General features: G+C 55.7%; 1 protein-coding gene across 8 annotated transcripts in view; it reads left to right on the top strand.

Annotated features, from left to right (window-relative positions):
* The window catches only part of LOC136493936 (pentatricopeptide repeat-containing protein At4g17616-like), a 28,714-nt gene that overhangs the window by 5,488 nt on the left and 6,027 nt on the right, over nucleotides 1-17,199 (top strand). The window lies entirely within an intron of this gene.

Here is a 17,199-nt window from a genome sequence, read left to right as displayed (position 1 = left end):
AAGGAGAAATGAGGGGTGTTCAAGAGGCCCGGTCGGGTCCGACCGGAAGGGTCGAGGGCGACCGAAACTCCGCTATGAGCTAGAAGTCCAAGCGTGTGCTTGAGGGGTTGCGAGCTATCGATCTAGTGAGTCTGAACTTGAAGAAGTTGACCTCCTTTGTTGGAGGGAGCGCATCCCCTTTTATAGATAAAGGGGATGGCTTTACAGGTGAGAGGGAGAGAGTACGGATGTTTCTAAGCCTTGTTGCCCACGCCGACGAGGGTAGCGATGATGATAGGCGCCCACAATACTGTTGATGTCACTGTAGAATGTCAGGTGCACATGTGAGGTTGCGTTGGCTTCTTCAGGAAGGGTGGATGTCGGTACCTGCAAAATACTTTTGTTATGTGAGGAGCCCTTACCATGAGTACCAGGTATGGTGAACCCCGGCGCCCACTATTGATGCCCAGAGGCATGGGGGGCTTTTTGCCGTATGGGAGCTCAATGGCGCCCACAATACTGTAGACACAAATGTCGGCGCCTACAATACTGTTTGTGTCAGGGCGGTTGTGAAGCACTGCTTCCGCAGGCGTACAGGGTATGGTCCCGGTATCGTGGTTTGACTTTGTGCACTGCTTTCTCCGTTCGCCCCTGGTTCCTTCCGAACGGGCGTCCCCGGTTGGATGGCCCTAGTCGGCCCTGGCCGCGCCAGTTGGAAAAGAGCGGTAAACAGGCTTTCTACGGGGTCCTCGGTCGGAGACGCGGGGTCGGATTAGGAAGCAGTGTCCTCGCGTACCCCGGTCGGAGAGACACGGGGTCGGAGTCGGAAGTCGGGCTCGGGGCAGGCCTTTCGATCAGAGAGGCCTTTCGGAGGCGGCTGGAGCCTAGAGCGAGTGCTCCGGTCGGAGAGGTGGGCCGAAGAAGTTGACGAGCGGGTGTCGCTCTTCTTGGGCCAAACCTTCTGGTCGGCTGCTGGGCCGTCCCTTTGCCCTGTTGTTTTCTAGACTCTTGGGTTGAGCCTTGGCGTAAAAGCCGGTCCCCGAGGGACCCCGGGTTCATGAACCCGACAGGAGCCCTGAGCCCCCAGGCGATTTGAGCAGAATCGTCCGGGGGATTTTTGGCTTGCCGGCGGGTGCGCGCGAGCGCACCCGCGGGTGTAGCCCCCGAGCTCTCGGGCGGTTCGGGCAGAATCGGCTGGGGGGCTTTTCTGTGTTGCCCGCGGGGGTGGTTTTTGTTCGGCGGGTGTAGCCCCCGAGCCCCTGGGCGGTTCGGGCAGAACCGTCTGAGGGGTGCTTGGAGCGTGTGTGTGCGTGTTTTTAGTCTGAGACGGATTTTTGTTAAACCACGGCGTCGTTGTGTAGCCGAGGCGTTTTTAGGCGCGGGGATTGAATTTGAGACAGAACTTACTGATCCTGGCGTCGGTGCGCATCGGGGATCGAGCAAGGAAGTTTAGTTTGAGAAAACCTGGCGTCGGTGCGCGCCGTGAATGGAGACAGCTTAGTTTGGATGTGACAGAGCTCACTGATCTTTGGCGTCGATGCGCGCCGTGGGGTCGAGTGAGGCGGAGTTGCGAGTAGACCCAGGCGTCGGTGCGCGCCGTGGGATCGGGCGAGGTGGAGTCGCGAGTAGACCCAGGCGTTGGTGCGCGTCGTGGATCGAGAAAGTTTTTTTGTTTAGTTTCAGTTAATGAAGCCGTTACGCGAGTTCGGAGTCACGGTCCCAAGAGCCGTAGCCGGATGTCGCCGATCCTGTCGACGCGAGTTCAGGGTCGCGGTCCCGAGAGCCGTAGCCAGATATCGGTGATCCTGTCGACGCGAGTTCGGGGTCGCGGTCCCAAGATTTCTTTGGAGCGCAGTCGGAAGCGAAGCCGTTACGAAGACGTTGTTAGTTAAGTTAAAGATCGGATGAGGCGATGCTCGTGGATCCTGGCGTCGGTGCTCGCCATAGGACCGGGCGAGTCGTAGTCGTTGATCTAGCGAGTTCGAGGTCGCTGTCCTTGGTGTTTTTCTTGAGCCCCCGAGCCCTATCGGGCCTTCGTGGGGGTCGATGTGAGTATTGTGTGTTACCCCATCCGGTTCCTCACAACCGGAGGGGCTGAGTTTTGTTGCTTGTCCCGATCGCTCGGGCTCGAAGACTACCTTGGTGAGCTCGCTAACGGGTGTGATCGAGTGGAATCCGGGTCCATCGTTCGTGACGGGGTCGGCATAGCCCTCTTGTGACATTCCACTACTCCTTTACCTGCAACCCAACAGATGCCTAGGTCGTTCTGGAGACCGACCCGGGTGGCCTAACGGCCTCCCCTTCGATGGAGATTCTGTGGGCCTAGCGAGAGGTTCAGGATCGAACGAGAAGGTTGAGATGACCCGGTCTGCCGGACCGGGCGAGGGCTGCACGATGCTCATCTACGGTTTTCTCCCCTGGCTCTGTTGGTTGCTCATGTCGAATGAGGCAACTGCCGCTTCGTGACGCAACACGGTGCGTTCTGGTGCATTTCGTTGCACGTGCGATGCTTAGTTCTCGAGCCCCCGGGCGGTTCATGCCCTAACTGTCCGAGGGGTTCAGGCGTATGAGATGAATGCGCGTATGGATGTATGAATGATTTGTAAAGAAATAGAGGGGGTTTTGGTAATGTTTACCTTGACGACTGGAGTGACGGGGCTCGGAGAGCTTCAGTCGGAAATGTCCGACCGGGACCCATGCTCGTTGTTCGAGACGAAGTCGGCATGGCCTGCATGTGGCGTCCCTTTGCTCCTTACCTATCGCCCGGTGTCCCTCCTGGGTGATTCGATCGACTCGGGGAGGTTCGGTGGTCTCTTCTGGCGGAGATTTCGTTTTTGGTCCCTACACGCGCGTGCGGTGGCGCTTCGGTTCCTATGCCCGTCATGTGGTAGTGGTTGATCGTGCAGTAGTGGTGGGCCATGGCCAGGCCACGTCCCGTCCGATCAGGAGCCGTTCCATCGAGCAGGGCGCGTCTCATCGGTTCAGGACACGTCCCATCTGCATTAAATGGAAAAGAGAGAAAATCTCGCTCCGCCGTTCTGCCTTCCCCGATCGGCGCGTCCTTCCCTAACCGCTGTTCCCTTTCCTTTAAATAGGAGCAGAGAGAGGGTTTTTGTTTCGTTCTTTTGCCTGTTCTTCATCTTCATCTGCCGCCGCCTTCTCTCCTCCTTTTTTGCCGTGAGCGTTCCTAAGAGCCGCGGAGGTTTCTAGGAAAGAATGGGGGGAGAGCGAGGGAGAAGAGAAGAACTCACCGACCTTTTTTCGATCCGGAGCGACATGTCGGACTAGCGGACGTCCAACGTGAGGAAGTCGGTGCTGGAGGCTTTCGTCGCGAAGGGGTTTCTACCGCCGCAGGAGGTGGCGCACTGGAGGGTCCCTGGAGAGGAGTTCCCGCAACCTCGTCCTGATGAGGTGGTTTCTTTCCTTACCTTCCACGAGCGCGGATTAGGATACCCCGCGCACTGGTTCCTACGCGGGCTCCTCAACGAGTGGGGCCTAGAGCTGTAGCACCTCAATCTGACGGGGGTGCTGCACATTGCTAGCTTCGTCACCGTCTGCGAGGCTTTCCTCGGGATGGAGCCGCATGTGGACCTCTTTCGGCTTTTCTTCTCCAGGAGAGCTATGGCGGACTAGAGTTCGGCTGAGATCGCACCGGTCGGAGGCTTCGCCCTGTAGAAGAAGCCGCGTGCGGGAGGCTCGTATCCCGCGTACTCCCCATGTGACTCCAACCGGGGATGGCATGGGGAGTGGTTCTACATTAGGAATTCGGCGGGGGTGCCGTTTTTAGCGTTTACCGACGGGAGGCCGATGAAGCAGAAGAGCTGGTCGTGGGGCTGCGCCCACACGGAGAGGCACAAGGTGGAGGCCATCGAGGAGGAGCTCCGGAAGCTCATAAGGGCCGTCCTCAACGGGGTGCGGGTGTTCCACATCCTTTACCGCCGCCAGGTTGCGCCGTTGGCGGAGAGGACGCACCCGATGTGGACGTATGGCGGCCGGTCGGACCCGTACCGTGCGTCGCCGGAGGAGCTGTCGGACGACAAGATCTAGAGTCGCGTCAGCCGAGTGCTGCAGCTGAGGCCCGGAGAGACGGTGGTGGGAAAACCCATACCGTTCAATGCCTTGATCGTGTCCACGCTGGTATGCTCCCTTATTTTGTTCGTGCTTTTTCTCTGCCCCCTTTCTTTTTTTATTTTGGTTCATTTGTTCCGTAGGGGCTTGGGAGGTACAAGTCTCGGCCGCACCTTCCCAAGGGACCGGCGGGCCAGGCTCGGCAGGCCGCCCAGAAGGAGGCGGCAGATGTCCAGAAGAAGAAGAAAACCAAGGAGGTTCAGCGGAAAGAAGAGAAGAAGGAGATCGTCCGGCGCGTGAAGGCCGGGGAACGTAGGAGCGACGTCGAATCGGAACTCGCGTCGGATGATCCTACGGATTTGGACGATATGGTCTTCTCCGACGAGGAGAGTCGGGAGGTCGTTGTGACCTCGGCGGTGCGTCGCGACCCCGTGGCGACGTCCGCTGGTGAGGAGCAGGAGGCCGCGCGGCATGCGGAGGTTCCTGCGTCGAGGAAGCGTGCGGCTAGCGCGGACAACGTTGGCGAGCGAGCGGCGAAGCGGACAAGGTCACCGCGCCTCTCGGCGGTGTCGCCGGTCCTGTTGTCACCTGTGGCGGACGCGGCTGGGGGAGCCGGGCGATCTGAGGAGCAGGCCGGCGCTTGTGCGGCGACGGGGCCGGTGCCAACGCTGGACTTGCAGCTGGAGGAGGCCCCGCCTACCGTGAGTGCGGTCGAGCAGTCTGGGCGGTCTGAGGGCAGACTGGCGCCCGGTCGACGCGCGACTCGCAGTCGCGGGACGCCCCGCCCACTGCTCCGGTCGGGGAGCCCCGAGTCGGAGGTTGTAGCGACCCGTAGGCCAGGAAGGGGCCGGCCGGGACGACTCCGACCCCGTCTGAAGTGAGGGGGCGCGGGTCGCAGCCTGGGAGCGGTCCTCGTCTTGTGGGCCCGTCGTCGTCGGAGCCTGCCTTTAGAGTCGTGCCGCTTGCCATCCGACATGTTTCCTTTTGTTGCTTCTTCGACTTTTGGTGGTTGAGTCTTTTTTGGAGTGTGGCTTACCCGCGATTTTTTGTCAGCGACCGGGGGATGTCGGGGTTGAGCATCGCCCCGACCCCCGTGCGGGAGGCTTGGAGGTTCACTCTGCAGCGTGTTGCGGCGAGCAAAGGGGGCAGCAGGGTGGCGGCGGCGAAGCCTTCCCTCCAGGGGGTGGTGCTCCCCGGGGCGGCTACTGATAACGTGACAGCGGCGGCGACGTTGTTGGCCGCGATCCCGGTGTCGATGGCGAAGGTTGCGTCGGAGGTAACTCTCGCGGCCCCTCCTCCGCCAGTCGCGGTGGAGGAGACGAGTGGGGGCGAGCTCCCTACCTCGTCGAGTGGAGGGCTGCACGACCTATCCTTGCCGTCGGAGCCGAAGGCGTCGGGGGGAAGCGTGGCCGGGACAGAGTTGGGACGCCCGGCGGCGTCCCATGCGACCGAGGTGGTGGAGATCCCGTCCAACGGCAAGGCGGATACCGTGGCGGAACCGCCGGTGTCGCCGTGGGAGCTGGTGGTGGTTCGGTCGGAGGCTGGGCCCTCCGGCGGTTCATCGGAGTGGCCCTTTTCCGAGGACCCATCGAAGGCGAGGTTCGTCCTCCGGGATTCCCGGGAGCGCCAGCTCTAGGACATTTTCGGGGGGGCAAGGGCATGCCGCGGTGTCCAAACTCACCAAGCTGTCCGCGAAGCTTGAGAGTGCCCGGAAGCAGGCTCAGTTTGCCCGGCAGCTGGTTGAGGTCGACCTGCAGCTCGCCGCGGAGGTGAGTTTCTAGTACTTATCCTTGCCCTTTGAATCTTTCGTCGGTTGTTTTTAGCATGCCTGTTTTTCACAGGAAATAAGGAAGGTGTCGTCCCGCAAGTCTTACTTCCTCCGGGCGGAACACGCTCGGATGGCCAAGCTTGAGCATCGGGTGGAGTCCGCTTGTCGCGAGTCCCAGGTCCGGGCGGTCGAGGCGGCCGTGGCGCGGGCGGAGGGGCAACGTGTGGCGGAGCGGGCGACTGCTGCCGAGCAAGGGCTCGAGGCGGCAAGGGTCCGCCAGGAGGAGACTGAGGCGGGGCTACGGACATCCCTGGCGAACACCGAGGTGGCGCTTCAGGAGGCCTTGGTGGCCCTTGAGCCGGAGCGGTCCGCCTTGGAGAGGGCACAGAAGGCCCTGGAGGCGGAGCAGAGGGCCCGGTCGGAGGCGGATCGGGAGGTGCTCGCGCTCCGGGGCCAGGTGATGGGGATGGAGGACACGAGTGCCCGGCTGTGCGAGCAGGTGGCTCGGCAGGCAGAGGATCTCTCCACCCTTGAGGCCTCTCGCGTCGGTGCGTACCTTTTTTGTTTTCTCGTGGTGTTGATTTTTCCCTCAGCCTGTTTCTGAGCTTGTCGCCCTTCTCGCAGAGCTGGGTGAAAAGGTGAAGGCGCTGGAGCGAGACCTGGAGATGACCAAGGCGAACTTCAGCCGAAATGCCGAGGAGCTGGCCAAGTCCCGTGAAGAGCGACGTGCTCTCGAAGGGGAGCTCGGCCAGATCCGCAACGATGCCCAGCTCGATGTCTCGGAAGTCTTCGGGTCGGCGCCAAGTACCAGCGCGCCCGTGGTTCAGCTGGCAGAGGCCCCGGACGTGGTCAAGGACCTTGTCAGGAGCAGGCTGTTTTATGGAGCGTCGGGGGTGCTGACCTCGGTGACGATGTACCACCCGAATCTGGACTTCGCCACTATCTGCAGCGGGTATGCTGAAGGCCTGAGCATGGAGGACATCCAATCAATCGGGGAGAGCTTGCTGCCGCACGCGTGGTCGGTGTCAGAGCAAGTCTCCGCCGAGTGGGTGATGGATGTTCGTCGTCAAGACATGGCCCGAAGCATGCGTGGAGAGGGATAGCCCAGAGCCTGGTTTGGGGGGGAATGTTGCCTCGGCCTCGATCGAGCCAAACGTCGTGCCGCTGGAGAGTGAGCAGCCTGCGCCTTCATCGGTTGCGCCGCCAGCAGATGCCGTCGGGTCGGTTTAATAGCTTGTAGAATATAAGTAGTTTAGTAAACGTAAAAATTTAAGTTCGTGGGGGAGCCCCTGCGTAAAACGTTCGTGTGTGTTTTAATGACTGCAATCGGTTTTTGTTTTTGTGATGAAGTTGCTCCGTTCGGGGAAGCTTGTTCCCTTTCATTCCTTAGTTTTCCCTTAGCATAATTTTGTTTTAAATTTCTTTCTTTCTCATACCTGCCCGTTTGTTCCGTAGGCTGCAACTTTGCGAGCCCGAGGCGTGGCCCCGCGAGGCTCGGCCAGTCCTAACCGTAGGAAAAGGAGGGGTGCGATCAGTCGGAATGTTCTAAAGCAAAGCTACGTAAGGTAAATCAAAGGAACAAACTACCCTTTTGTCTTGGTAGGAAGGAGTTTCTCCATATGAAAGTAAAGGAGTACTTAAAGTAAAAACAAAAACAGAGGGGTAGTAGAGTCCCCTAGTGGAGCCCCCGAGCGCCTTGAGCCGAAAAGTGTTCGGGTCGGGGTGCTTTTATAGGAGCGTTCGCTAAGTAAAGGTAAGACTGAAACTTAGGAAAAGAAGAAATGACATAGCTGTTCAAGGTGCTCGGAGAGAGCGTCGTCGTTGTTGTCCTTCAGTCGGTAGGCGTCCGATCGGATCACTTCATCCTTCAGTCGTCTAGATCCTTGCCCGTTGCGCCCCCTTCTTCGGTTGCTGCTTCCTCGCCTTTTTCTTCCTTTGGCCTGCCAGCTTACCTTAGTAGGCGCTTGAGGAGCTAGCAGTCCTTGTAGAGATGGTTGACGGGATAGTTGTGGTTGGTGCACGGGCTTTCCATGAGCTCGTGGAAGTGTCCTGATCGGTCCTGCTGGGGCTACGCGCCCAGGTGATCGGCCACGGCGACCGACGTGGAGTTGGCCGGTCGGCGACGATCCTTTCTGTTCTTTTTTCCGCTCTGCGTGGAGGGGCCCTCGTCTTGATCCTGGCGCTTGGCCTTACCTTTGTCGCGGCCCCCGTTGAAGCGCGATGAGAACGACGCTTGCTGGGGGAGTTGGGCAAAGGTTGGTGGTCTCGGGCCATCAGTGCTGGGACTTCGGTCGCCGCTGCACGTGTCTCGGTTTGGTTCGAGGCGCGCATAGACGGGCAGTCGGCACGGAGCGGTCGTTAAGTCAAGCCAAGGTGCGGTTGCGGCTTCCTGTGCCGCACTCGGTGGTTGTGGCAGTGACAGGGTGTAGTGCCCCATCTATTGCGTCCCGGTTCCCCAAACGGGGAGCGAGGTCGCGAGTCGGCATCGCGATACGGAGCACTCCGCTTGTTGAACGGCGGCGGTCTCCACCAGTGCCCGGAGGTTTCGGTGGATCGCCTGTTCGCGAGGGTCGTTCGGCTCGGATAGGCTGCGCAGGAGCATTGCCACGGCAGCAATGTTCTGACTGGCCCGAGCGAACTGTGGGGGGTCGGTCCCCGTAACCAGGGTGTTGCGCTGGACCTGACGGGCACGACCCCGAGCGCCGTTCGTTGGTCCACGCGCACGGGGCGTAGTGTAGCGCGCCGAGCGTGATGGCGCAGTAGGTGGCTGATGTGGCCACTGTCGTCGTAGATCCTCCCCGTGCTCTCGTGTGAGCTTTGGGGCCTCCGTATGAGGGCCTGGAGGGGCGTGAGTCCGTGAGGACTCCGTTGCCCCTGGCGGCTGTTCTGGAGCATCCGTCATGGCTGTAACACCCTGGTGTTACATTGTAACGTTTTGCTGAAATAATTCGTAAGCATCTGATTTATGTGCATTGGTGTATGATAGGCTTTATAATCCATGTTTGGCTTGGAAACATTTTTACGAAACGGAAAGAAAAAGGTTATGTTTCATGTCACATAACGCGTTTATTACCTGAATCAAAATTTTGTTAACACAAAATGTTATAAACGTTTTTGGGAATGGCGATAAAAAGTTGTGGTCGGTGACGTGGAGGGCTAGCGAGTACGTCCCGGGGATCGGGTTTGGGGTTCGTCGCGAAACCTTTCAGATCGACGTTCTCCGTGTAAGTCTTTGAAGTGGTCGACGAGGCCATCTTCGGCATTAGTTATAGAACAATTGACCTAGGAAGTAGAACAATGTCGCGACTGATGGTGATGGTTAGGTGTACTCCTATTCGCATCGAGAAATTAGATTAGCGTTTGGAACATGGCGTACGCAATTTCTAGCTGCTTTAAAAGTCGTGCACGTCACCTGGCTGGGCTTTGGGCGCGGTCACCACCCGGTCGGCTTGCCAGCGCGCTATGCCGCGCGGGCCTGAGCCGCTGCCGCACTCGGCTGTGCTCGCGGCGCCGTTCACGCGCACGCCCCGCATGTCCTGACCATCTGCCTCGCTGCTGCCCGCCTGCGCGCTCTGCCTCGCTGCTGCTCGCCTCGCCAACCGACGCGTGGCGCCCGGACCGCCGGCCGTGCCCTGCCTGCACCTTGCCCTGCCCGCTGTGGCCGTGGTCGGGCGGGGTCCCGCGTCCGCGTCGCTAGCGGCTGCGCTCGGCACCGCTCAGTTGACCCCTTGGCCGCTTGCGCGTAGAAGACTGCCGCTGCACTGTTGCCTCGGCGTCGCGTCCGCCGTGTCCTTGCCTGGTGCCGTCCACAGACGTGCCATGCCAGGGCTCGTCGTTTGCTGCAGCGGCCGTGCGGACGGCTGTCAGGAGCACGCCCTGGGGTTCCCCATGGCCAAGCACGGCGGTACCTTGCGTTGACGACCGCAGACGAGCCATGCCGCGCCGGGTGTTCCTCTGCCTTCGCTGTCCCCTTACCGCCGTCACGTTTCTTTCCATTTCACCGATGCGGTTGCACCCCGGTTCAATTGGTCTGGCCCGCAGCTCCGTTGGGCAGCCGGTAACCCTTCCCGCCCCTCATAGTAGCCTGTAGCTCTGTCCTGTGCGCCAATTTTGAAGGGCCGAGCTCTCAGGCCATTAAGACCCGGAGTGCTGCGCCGTCGGTTTTCTTCGCCACCAAAGCAGCTCGGTCAAATTCCTCGCACCACTAGCCTCCCCTTCCGTCGGTTGTCACCATGCTCGCCCTATCCTAGACCCTACCGCCGTAGTGCATCCTGTGGCGCGGCCGTGCCATTGCCGTGCTCTGCTGCACTCATCGCGCGCACATGGCCGGCTTGGCCTGAGCCACCTCCGATCGCTTCTTCCCGTCTTCCAGTTCCATGGTGAGTCGCTGGTACTCGTCCACTCCTTGTTTTGTCCCGGCCGTGCTGTTGTTCACCAGAACGGCATCGCCGTCCTTGCAGGTTGCCCACCGTCGTGGTCCGTGCTCGCTGCGACGTCTCGGCGCCTGTGTCTCTGCCCGGTGGTTTGCGTTCGCACGTAGGTGAGTATCGGCCCTTTATTTTAGCATGGAGAGGGCCGGGGTGGCTGACGTAGGCGTCCAGTGCCGCGCCGTCGCGTCGGTGCGTGCTCTGGATAGCCAGGGACCTCCTCGCGGTGAAGAAGAAGAAGTGGGAGGGTGCTGGTGTAAAACGGTAGACTAGCGAAACAGTACCGTAGAGCTCGTAGTAAATGCTGAGTTCGTCGGGGGTGTTCGTGCATTTTTACCGCGCGCGTAGGCCTTCCCCTTCGCGGGTCGTTGGCCATCTGGGCCGCGCCTCCGCGTGGGCCGCACGCCTGGCTACTGTCGCGCGCGGGCGGGATGACGAGTTGGATCGGGCCGCGCGTCGTGGGCCGGTCAAGGAGATTTCGTTTTCTCAATTTCATTGTATTAGAAATTGTTTATCTATTTAGGTTATGAACTGAACTTCAATAATTAGTAGTAAATTGCATGATTGTCCAAAAATAGCGAAACAAAGTTTGTTAGGTTCGCAAAAATATCGCCTACCTGTTAGTACAGTTGGTTCACCATTAGTGGTCAGGATGGTAGGCTCATAAGCTTGAAGTAGAAGCTTAGCGGTATATCGATCCTTAATTGCAAGATTTGTTGGGGTAAACCGACGATAGCTTTAGCTTTGAAATCGTTACCGTAGGTTCCTTAGGCATTTATATACTTGCTGTAAAAATGGTAACCATAGAACGAGTCGTTTAACTGCCATAGTTATTATCCTTGCTTTATCGTAAACTAGGCATTAGGAGTATGAATATCCGTAGTCATCGTATGAATGTAGGACGCGGTCATACATGTTAGTGGTACTGGTATATAGCTTAGACTTTAGTAGGAAGACCTCGCTTAGTAATGTAATAGAGGTACTTTTGCATTGAGAATTTTTGTTGCCATAGTGTAATCATTGCATCGTCATTTCATGTAGATCACGAACAGGTAGACTTCGTACCCGTCGGTGATCCGAAGTACGACGAGGTGATCGAGGAGTACGAGGAGGAGCTTTTCACACAGGAAGGAGACCTAGGAGCCTGTTGGTACTGACTTTGCTGACTCGGCACCTGCCCAAGGCAAGCCCGGTGCATAACCCCTATTTTTAAATGATCACTGAATATATTTATATGATATGCATTTACGTTACAGGCATTTTATGGAAACTACATGCATAGACATATCCACCCTGAGTCCTACTAGTGCAGGTCGAGTAGCTGCTATGCTCAGGATGTCGGTAGCGTGAGTAACCTGACGTCACTCGCAAATAGGTGATTACACTATAATACCATGATGAAATAATGGGAAGGAAAATGGTGACCGGACAGGGATGTGGATTTGATACTGGTGGGTGTGAGGGGTTGTGTCCTGCGGCCAACAGGGCATAGCCCGGTTACACTTTTTCCCTGTCTGCGTCGATTAAGGACCGGTCGTTGCATATGACTCTAGGCAAGTCATAGACTTTTGTCCCGAGCACATACTTGGGTATGGGCGCAGGGAAGACTTGCTGCTCTCTTGTCGCGGATCCGGCTCTTTTCGGACCGACTGATGGGAAGAGGAGGTGGTGGAGGTCCTTGCGCCGCACTGAGTCCCGGATTCAGAGGCGGGGGCTTGGAGTCCAAGTTTGGACGGGGACCTGGACACCCGGGACAGGAGAGTGGTGGGTTAGTCCCGCTTGTGCCCGGGGTACAAGCGGGGCGTGTGTCTTCGGGGCACCCAGCTGGGCACATTGATTCGCGAATCGCCGGATTACCCGGTACGGCTTGTCTGCGGTTTAGCACCGTAGTAAGAACTGGAAGTGGAAAAGGAGAAGAAACAGTATCGATTGCTCAACTCTTGCTTGAAAGTAGCACAGGTGCTTATATAGATTGACTAGATAAAAACTTAATACGGCTGATAATAATAATATATCAATAAGGACTCACTATTAGTACTGCTTTTGGCTAAAAGAAAACCAGCAACCATAAAGCCTAGCATATTCCTTGGAGTCGGGAAAGTATTCCCACTATCGGATAAGTCTTGCGAGTACATTGTGTACTCAGGGTTTATTTACCCCTGTTGCAGGTGATGCTTGAGGAGTACCTTGTGTGGAGGATTCTTCTGGTGGGCTCAGACGAAATCCTCGTTATCTTATCGCTAGATGTTATCTTTTAATATTCCGCTGTTTATCATTCCGAACTCTGTATTTGGTATTGTAATAATGTACTTTTCAGAAACTCTAATGTATGAGATGGACTTGTGTTGTAACTCGTTTTCATTATTGGATCCTTGGGGAAAATGTGGATCTTTCGGGCTCTCCCTCGGGGTGTGTCCGACGGATACCGCTCGCGGTAGTGGCTTTCGGGGTGCTTAGTGTCTGGTGGAAGACGAGCACCTCCGTAAGTACGCTATTTCGGGTGGTTCTGCCACAGTTGGTACCAGAGCCAATAATGGTCACGAGTTCCTCACTCTTTTACAAAACTAAAAGTTTGAACAACAAAAGTTTTGCGAAAAGTAGGATGCGATTAAGTTTAGTTATATAATTATAAGCCCTAGCTATATGGTATATCTAGGATAGCGGCACTGGTTTTAACTAATCAGTTTTCTGCAGGTACACTGACTTGCGTTGCATAAGAAATCGCTTAGTATACGGAAAGTGAGTGTGCGATGTGCCGAAAATGTTACGAACGCCGCTATATTCCGGCTTGAGTGAACGTATAGGTCGAAGCATGCATCATATAATAGCATCTTATTGAACTAGGAGTCCCCCTTCACGTATAATGACAGTAGTAAATTCATAGGACTAACTTAATGAATACCTTAATAAATGTGCTGCCATCTCTTTAATCCCTAGATTCTAATCGGAAGGGTGTCCTAATGGATGGTTCGTCTCTCTTACAGATGAATCTGAGGTCCGGACATGGGAGCACCAGTTCGGGAGCGGCCAACGAGGGCCATGGTGACAGTGCTCGGGCCGTTGAGCGTGACAACGAGGGAGCTCGGGAGGTTCCACCTTTGGTTCCTCATCCTTTCCCACCGCCTCCGCCGCTGTCCGCCGCGGAGGTCATGGTGGAGTTGTTGGCTGCTCGTCGGGAGTCAGTCGTTGCTCGACAGGAGACTACTCGTGCCTTGGAGATTATGGCACAGGTCGTCGCGGGTCTCGCCCGTGGAGGCCCCGGAGGCAACGGTGGGAATGAGGGTGGTGCTCGTCGTCCTGAGGGACAGTCCTCTTACCAGGACTTTCTCAAGACCCACCCACCCACGTTCACGCCGTCGGACGATCCGTTGGAGGCGGAGCACTGGCTTCGCACACTGGAGCAGAAGTTTCGGCTGCTCGGAGTGGCCAACGAGCAGAAGGTGCACTTTGCGTCCCAGCAGCTTTTGGGGTTCGCAGGTGCCTGGTGGGAGACTTTCCAGGCCGCGGAGCTGCCGGATCACCCGGCAACGTGGCAGGAGTTCTCCGCCGCCTTCCACGAGTTCTTCATACCTACTGGCGTTATCCATTAGAAGGTGACTGAGTTCATGGAGTTGCGTCAGGGGAGTAGGACGGTAATGGAGTATGTGAATCAGTTCAACCACTTGGCTCAGTATGCTGGTAGTCAGGTGGACACGGATGACAAGAAGAAGGATCGCTTCTTTCGTGGTCTCACTCCTGCTCTACAGGAGAAACTATACCTGGGGAACTATCAGACCTTTGGGGCTCTGATGAACGCCACCATTGCTCTTGAGGGTTTTTAGCGGGCATCTCAGGCGGACTGGAAGCGGAGGAGGGTGGCAGCTGGATCCTCCAGCCACCCTCATACTCAGAAGGTGCAAATTATGAGGCAGGGGTCCTATCAACCATCCGGCGGGCCTCCGTTCCGGTCACCCCAGCAGACCTCACAGACTTCCGCTACTCAGTATAAGGCACCTCAGCAGCAGGTGTAGCCCCAGCAGACTCAGGGACAGCAGGTCCCACCTCGTCAGGGATTCGGGAACAAGCCTGGTGCTTGTTTCAAGTGTGGCAAGGAGGGCCACTATGCCAGGGAGTGTCCTCAGCAGCAGACAACTCAGCCATCTCAGCCGTCTGCAAATTCCAGGCTGGTTAAGAGGACTTTCATCAAGAGGAAGGTGCCCAGCAGATCTGGTCAGGTGCACTTCACGGATGCTCAGCAGGTTGTGCATCAGGAGACAGTTATGGCTGGTATGTTTACCATCGAATCCCATCCAGCTTTGGTGTTGTTTGATTCTGGTGCATCGCATTCCTTTATGAGCATGGGGTTTGTAGAGCGGCACAATTTATCACTTGTGGCTATACCGTATGCCTATAAGATCCGTACTGCGGGTTCTCAGATGTTCATCAACACCCGCACGGATACAGTAAGTTTGGTATTAGCCACCCACGCTTACCGTCTACAGTTCATGATAATGCCTGGGTAAGGCATTGATGTTATTCTTGGGATGAACTGGTTGCGGGTGTATGGGGTAGTATTGGATATGAGGAGAAGTGTAGAGTTACGGCTTCCGTCTTCTGAGGATAGGATGTCTCTCATCATACCCTCAGAACCGGTCTTACCTGTTGCTGCCCATGCTGAAGCCGTTCCTGATCTTACCTCCATTCCAGTAGTATGTGAGTTCCCAGATGTTTTCCCTAAGGATCTTCCTGGATTGCCACCGGACCGTGAGGTAGAATTCTCCATTGAACTTGAGCCTGGTACTGCTCCTATCTCCAGACGTCCGTACCGCATGGCCCCAAGAGAACTAGCAGAAATGAAGAAGCAACTAGAGGAGTTGATGGACAAGGGTTTCATCCGCCCAAGTTCTTCACCATGGGGTTGCCCAGCGATTTTCGTGAAGAAGAAGGATGGTACACTGCGGATGTGTGTGGATTACCGCCCCCTCAATGTGGTAACAGTTAAGAACAAGTATCCCTTGCCCCGCATTGATACTTTGTTTGATCAACTAGCTGGTGCCAGGATGTTCTCGAAAATAGATCTCCGATCGGGCTACCATCAGATCAAGATCAGGCCACAGGATATACCAAGGACAGCTTTCTCTACTAGGTATGGGCTATATGAATACCTAGTGATGTCTTTTGGCCTCACCAATGCCCCGGCCTTCTTCATGTACCTGATGAACTCAGTTTTTATGCCGGAGCTAGATAAGTTTGTGGTAGTTTTCATTGATGACATCTTAATCTATTCCAAGAATGAAGAAGAGCATGCCCGTCACCTCCGGATAATACTGACTCGGCTAAGGGAGCACCAGTTGTATGCTAAATTCAGCAAGTGCGAGTTTTGGCTTGATCAAGTGCAGTTTTTGGGACATGTGTTGACACCTGAGGGCGTTTCTGTGGATCCCAGCAAGGTGCGAGATGTAGTAGATTGGAAGTCTCCAAGGTCTGTGCACCAGATCCGTCAGTTCCTTGGGCTAGCTGGATACTATCGACGTTTCATCCCTGATTTCTCCAAGATAGCCCAGCCCATGACTAAGCTGCTCCAAAAAGAAGCTAAGTTTGTTTGGAGTCCAGCTTGTGAAGAAGCTTTTCAGTCCCTGAAGACTTTTCTGACCACTGCCCCTGTGTTGGCTCAACCGGATATTGAGAGGCCCTTTGATGTTTACTGTGATGCCTCGAAGATGGGATTGGGGTGTGTGCTTATGCAAGAAGGGCGTGTGATAGCTTATGCTTCGCGCCAACTGAAGAAGCACAAGGTGAACTACCCTACCCATGATTTAGAGCTAGCTGCTGTAGTTCACTCTCTGAGGATTTGGAGGCATTATTTGTTGGGCAACAAAGTGCATATCTTCACGGACCACAAGAGCCTTAAGTATATTTTCACTCAGTCTGAGTTAAACATGAGACAAAGGAGATGGTTAGAGTTGATCAAGGATTATGATTTGGAAGTTCACTATCACCCAGGAAAAGCCAATGTGATGGCTGATGCTTTGAGTCGTAAGTCGCATCAGGTTGAGGAAATACCCTTGTCACTCCACCACACCGAGGTGCTGGCTCAGATTGCTTTGACCTCAGAATTGCTGGAGCAAATTATTCAGGAACAGAAGGGAGATCACGAAGAGATTCCTCACATCAAGAAGTTGCTAGCGGAAGGGCGTGGACCTCATTTTAGCATTGATGAGCTGGGAGTCGTGAGATACAAGAATAGACTGGTTGTTCCGTCTAATGAGGAGCTGAAAGGAAAGATTCTAAAAGAAGCCCATCATTCCAAGATGTCTATCCACCCTGGTAGCAACAAAATGTACCATGATCTACGCCAACTATACTGGTGGTCTTACATGAAGCAAGATATCACCCAGTTCGTTGTAGAATGTGACACTTGTGGTAGAATCAAGGTAGATCATATGCGTACTCCTGGATATCTACAGCCCTTGCCCATTCCTAATTAAAAATGGGAGGATATTTCCCTAGATTTCATTGTGGGTTTACCCCGCACCTCCTCTGGTTTTGATTCTATTTGGGTCATCGTGGACCGTCTCACCAAGTCTGCCCATTTCTTTCCGGTGGACACTAGATACAATGCTAAGAAGTATGCGGAGTTATACTTTGATCGGATTGTGACCCTACATGGAGTTCCTCTCACCATCATCTCTGATAGAGGGTCAGTTTCTGTCTCTCGTTTCTGGGAGAAACTCCAGGAGTGTTTGGGTACTCGCCTTCTCAGGAGCTCGGCATACCACCCACAGACGGATGGTCAAACTGAGAGGGTGAACCAGGTGCTCGAGGATATGCTGCGGGCTTGTACAATCTCTTTTCCTGAGAAGTGGGATCAGTGTTTGAAGCTGGCCGAATTTTCTTATAATAACAGCTATCAGGAGAGTATCCGTATGGCATCATTTGAAGCTTTATATGAACAGAAGTGTCGGACACCACTAAATT

The sequence above is a fragment of the Miscanthus floridulus genome, chromosome 11 (assembly GCF_019320115.1).
Source record: "Miscanthus floridulus cultivar M001 chromosome 11, ASM1932011v1, whole genome shotgun sequence".
NCBI lineage: Eukaryota > Viridiplantae > Streptophyta > Magnoliopsida > Poales > Poaceae > Miscanthus > Miscanthus floridulus.
This window is presented reverse-complemented; position numbering and strand designations above follow the sequence as displayed.